Source organism: Melanostigma gelatinosum (assembly GCF_949748355.1).
Source record: "Melanostigma gelatinosum genome assembly, chromosome: 10".
Lineage (NCBI taxonomy): Eukaryota > Metazoa > Chordata > Actinopteri > Perciformes > Zoarcidae > Melanostigma > Melanostigma gelatinosum.
The window spans coordinates 23,119,607-23,125,503 of record NC_136643.1 but is presented as its reverse complement, the minus strand read 5'-3'; positions in this window follow the sequence as shown (position 1 = coordinate 23,125,503).

The following is a 5,897-nucleotide window of genomic DNA, read 5'->3' as shown; positions in this document are numbered from 1 at the left end:
TCCTGAAATAACCTGTCGTCCTTGCGGGGCAGGGTTTGGGCTCCTGGGTGGTCCTAACCCTTGGACTATGGGACTGCTGCTCTTTGACAATCTATTACACAGTTCAGGAGCATTAAATGGACCCCGTCTCTGTGTTATCTGTTCCTCATGAAAGCTGCTTTGACAGGAGGAAACGTGATAGATTACACCACTGCATTTTTACCTGATCCCTCACGGATGTGTTTTAGAGAACAGAACTTTGGCTCCTTCGAACCGATGAAGACTGATGAAGATCTGTTTCATCTTTTTAAAAAAAGAAAAGAAAAATCATATGGAAACACAGCAGTTCTGCACTCAGTTGGGTATTTTCAAGATTAAAGGAAGGTATGAATGGCAGTGAGGTAACCAAATAGGGATGTCAGAGAAGGAAGGGTGAGATTCATCTATCCCGTCTGTTTAAGATTTATTCGTTTCAGTCGGTGCCCCCCCCCCCCGTACCCCTGCATTCCCCAGCTCTCCCCTTTGTTGCCTCTCCAGCCGCCCTCCGCCCCTCCTCTTTCCTGAGGGGCCTGCAGTCAACTTTGACCTGCACAAAGAGCTTGTTAAATGCCTGTGTAATCCCTATGTCTCTGTTTGCGATTGTGTTTTTTATTCGCCTTTTTTTTTCTGTGCAAGTGCCATGTCCGTGTGTGCATGTGTGCGATCCTCAGGTCGGTCACTCAGGAGACATCTTGTCTTGGCCGATCACATCAACCTGATTGATCACACGACCCTAAAGCTTTAACTCACTTACCAACAAGCTCTTTCCTAAAGCCCCCGGGGCAGCAGCCTCCTTCGGCCAGATCAATACGCTCGACAAATCTCACCATCTCACATTTTTTCCCATTTGAAATACAGCCCCCCTGGAGGGTTTACAGGAAAAAATTATGACAATTCAGCCCAAGCCTCTAGGCGTGCCAACTGTGGCGGCCTCTTTGAATAAAGACAGATGATCCCCGAGTGGTCTGACAGTGAGTCACTGACATCCACAGACATGCCTGTCTCTTCCTCTCAACCCCGGTGTTCACCTCAGCATGGAATGCAGAGGAATGCGCTTCGGTTCTCATGGCTAGCAACCCAGGATATGAATCAACTCGTCCTCCTTACGTTCACACATACGAAGAGTGCGAGCATGTGTGAACGCTGGTGAACAGATATAGAAAATAGTTTGGGGTGAGAGCCACGGTGTGGATGAGCACAATGTGTATGGCATCGTGGAAATATGTGGCGGAACGGTTCAACTAAGCTTGTTTGTGCAGGCTGTGGAAATAGAGGTGCATGCACACTGAGCACATCGGGAAATACATCAAGATGGGAGTTTGAAGTGGAGGTCCTGTTGCAGATCTTGATCGTGAAGATGTTGATGGATGAGGCTGAGAGTGCCATTCATTCCATGATGATATGATGCTGTGATCATTGCACGGTCACGTTTTACGAAATGTTCAAGTATGATGCAGAGCAAATTGCAATTAACATTTAACAAAATCAGTCACGACTGATTTTGTTCAACAGAATACAGTTAATTACTGTCTTATTAACAGTGATGCCCGTTTCAACCAAGTTTTATTTTCTTTGCCAGCTAAAAAAAAAAAAACTGTAAAAGTGAATTCGAATCGTCAAGATGGTCTCCAACTGTTTCGTTGCTGTCATCGGCATTGTGTGAACTTCAGCCAACCCAACCCTGTGTTGATGGGAGTGGGTGGTACATTTTGACAAGCTTCTCATGGTTCCCATAGGATTTACTGGCCTGATTGACAGAAACTGACAACCTCTAGTTAGTTTACAACAAGATCTGTGTGTTTTCCATTTCCCCTTAGGCCACATACCAAGGTGTGCATGTACAGTGTGTGTGTGTGTGTGTACCGTACTTTTCGGACTATAAGCCACTACTTTTTAACCCACGCTTTGAGGCGTCGGCTTATAGTCCGGTGCGCTTTATATACGAATTTTCCGTAGCTTTTCTCAGCCACAACAACCGCAACTTCCAGTTCCGGTCTAACACAACAGCTTTTTTTACAGTTCTACAAAACTTGTTCTACAAAACTTGTTCAAGAGGTTTTTTTTTGTGCGTGTTTTTGAGTGAGAGAAATAAATGTTTTGTCAAACAAGTTTTGTAGAACTGTAAAAAAAAAAAACTGGAACAAAAAAAATGGAAAAAACGAGTCTGCATTTGGGTCCTTGAACACACCACATCATGAACTGGGGCAAATCCGCCCTTGAGCTTGCGTTGTCATCCTCATTGCGCTGTCCCCTTAATCTCATAGTATCCCAGCCTTTCAGAACCCGTTGGTGATGATGGATTCTTTCACACTGTTCCGGGCTGTTAGGATCCACTGGCAGACTTGAGAAAAAGCTGATCTTCTCTGCTCATAGCTCTGAATAGCATTTACGGCTAACTGGCTTGGCCAGTTGCTGCTAGCACAACAGCTATTCAGAGCTATGAGCAACAACAGTTATTGCCTCATTGCTTTTCGTTTGGTAGCCGTGAGAGACCTTGGTCTGCAATGCAAGTATGTCTGCATGAAAAGATGTACGAAGATATATTATATATTCGCTAATGCTGTTCCCCATTGGCCGTAATGTTAAAATTAGCTTAGAAGCTAGCAACATGTTATGATGTTCATAGAAGAAGACAACTTTAGTACTGTTAAAAGCATCTTGCTGTTCAACGGGGACACCTGCGGCTTATAGACCAGTGCGGCTTATCTATGCACAAATTCTTTTTTCTTTTATAAATCGGCTGGTGCGGCCTATATGCTGGCGCGCTCTATAGCCCGGAAAGTACGGTATGTGCACACTCATCCTGTGGGTCTCTGCCAGACTAATGTTATCTAAACTACCCGAACAAGCATTTTGTTTTGAATGGGCAGGGCCCAGATAAGATCGCCTTAGTGAATACATTAGCACCCATCGGTGCCCATTCCATTCTTAAACTCTTTGTAAGAGGAGGAATGCAGGAGGGTGCTGTGGGTCTGCTGCCTCTGAAGCTTCCCCTGGCTGAGCCTCGGGGGATAATAACTCTTTCTTCTGACACTGGGCTACAGATCTGTGCATGAGCTTTCAAGCCACTTACACAAGCCAATACAGGAGCTGTTATTTTGACAGATACCTGTTATGCACAAATGGCTTTTCTGCAGAACGGGAAGCAAACACAATGGCACTCAGGACATGAATGTGTGCTCAAATACATCACACAGAAGGGAGTGCGGGATGAAGCCTTCATGAACTGAGACCAACCACCCCGAGTCAAAGGTCAAGCTACTGATTTGCCCACCCCACACTCCCCACCCCGATCCACTCATAGAGCCCCCCCCCCTACTCGCCACGCTTCAGAGGGAGAGTGCTGACCATATGACCTGACAGCCCCATTCACCACCACAGGGGTAGATACACAAGGTGCACGAGAGATGACCCCCACCCCGATACTTTCTCCACGGTCTCTTTCCTGCATGAAAGCCCTCACTTCTCTGGATAAGTTTGGAACAAATCTGTAAATCTTTCCATCTCCTTTGCCCTTTGTACCTTCTTTTCCCCTCACCTTGCCGTTCTTTCCTTCCGTCCTCTCCCCCCTCTTTACCCCCTTGTTTGTCCTTCCCCCTCTCCCCCTCTGGCCGGTGGAATCCCAGCCCCATCCACCTAAGTGTCACTGAAGAATGTTCCATCATTTAAACGGGGCAGAATGCTCCGCTAATATATAACCAATTACACTGGTCACATTTCCTGTGTCTCCTTTGAGCTCTCTGCAGGCTCAAAGTGCCAATCAGGCCAGGAATGCCAGAACATGGCTCTTATTTGCCAGGGGTCAGCGCACCAGTAACCTCACATTCTAAAGGACCATTGTTCCCATGGCCAGAAAACTCAGAGAGAGGCACACATACACATCCAGGGTGAAAGACACACACACAAACACTGGCACCTAGAGGCCCCACATCAAGGGCCCGCTCTGTTTAAACAGCATCCGCCTGCAGAGCCACCCGCCATGAAAGGGATTAGACAAGGTGTGTGTGCTCGTAGGTGTACGTACTGTACAATGCAAAAACAAATCTCCATGTTAATACATCATTTCATCCAGTATTGGACCTCTGAGGTGTCCTGATGTCATTTAAATACGAATCAGCGATCAGCAGTCCTGTCTGGTCTCTACCTAAGGATAGTCAATATTTTACACCTTTTATGTATTCGTCTATGTGCATGTATTTGTTTCTCTCTGTGAGGCTCACTCAGCACTTGCAGCCTCCTATATATGGGGTGAATCTTTGAACATGTCGCTGGAGAAATCTAGTTGGCTGCCTCGCTGTGTTTGCTGTCTGGGCCGGCCACATCAAGAACGATTGGATTCCTCACCTCTGTCTCAATACAAGCATGCACACACATGCGCATACACACACGCAAACGCATGCACGCAGTTTCACACAGGTATATAGCCATGTTAAGAGAAACCTGACCTACCTGACGGATCGAAACTACTCCTACGCTACTCTGTTAACCCCTCAATGTTCGGCGTGGGAAACAATGCTTTGGCAATACCGGCTAATTCCTACTCAAATACCTGAGATGGATGGATGGCTGGATAGATAATGGGCAAACGTTGACATGGCCTTGAAAGGAGAAGGAGAATAGAGAGATAGAGGTTCCACATGAGGAAGAAAAGGTGAGGTGTCGAAAAAGGAGTAAGGAAAAGGTTGTCAATACTCATTTGTTCCCGCTCCTTCCCTTCCCTTGCTTGCCTATAAGAGATATCTGAGGCCAAAGGGCAGACAGCCTTTTCAGAGAAACATGATTGCAGCCTTGTTGCGAAAGGCCTTTCATTTAGAAATATGTGACTTTCTGTCAGACGAGAAAGCCGAAGCATTCCCTCTCCCATTGCTGCTTTTCTCCACGACACAAAACCACGGCAGAGAGAGAGAGAGACCTTGTGCCTCTGAAAAAGCCCTTTGAAGACACTCGTGCCTTGAATGGCACTGGGTTTACAGACATAACAATCATCCAGATCAAACCGGAATTGAAATTTTTAAAGCTTTTTTTCGTTCATTCTGAACTGTAAGGCGTTGTAATTCTTTCTCCTGAAATGTTGTCCTTATCAAGGACATTCCGTATATCTTATTCAGTGTATGAGTCTCGTATGCAGAGACACAGTAAAGATACATCTTATGCGTGTTTCCTCTGCTCCTCCTTCAGTTTCACAGCAGAATGCTGTGTCATACTTTGGCCTCAACCGTGCTCAGCACAGGCCGCTCTGTTATTTTGGCCTCAAGTGCTTGGAGGTTATGTAGCTTAGATCAATACCATGTGCGTGTGACCAGTGTACCGCGGGGTGATGTCACATGGCTTGTGAAAGTCCGCTTTGATGTCAGCAATATAGACGGTCGAACTTTTGGCTCGCCTCAAAATCTCAGCCTACTGTTACCGACTAAATGGGTTGCCAAGTTACCCGCGTGGAAAACATCTGACGCGTCGATCCTTATCGGCGATAGGGTGCCACACAGCGAATGAAATCTGCTCGCGCTTACGTCACACGGAGGAGCTTCGGATGGACAAGGTTTTCTTAAGTTCAGCAGCTCATATGGCTCGAAGCAAAGAGAATCATTTTAAGTATATTGAGTAGAGGCACAGCAGACGTTTCACAGTCACATATTTAAAAAAATGTATTTTAGAGAGAGGTATTTTGCTAAACATCATATTCAAGGACTTTCCAACTAGATACCTGGGCTCTTTAAAACGCCGGTCTGCTCTTATTCACACACATTTTCCGAACAGTGCAGTATTTTAAAGCGCCGTGCGTGGGCTTGTCCACACAGTACATGACCTGAAAGGTTGTGTGATGTAGGCCACACTGATAAGGGGAAGACAAGAAGACTGGGGGAGGGGGGGGGGGAACA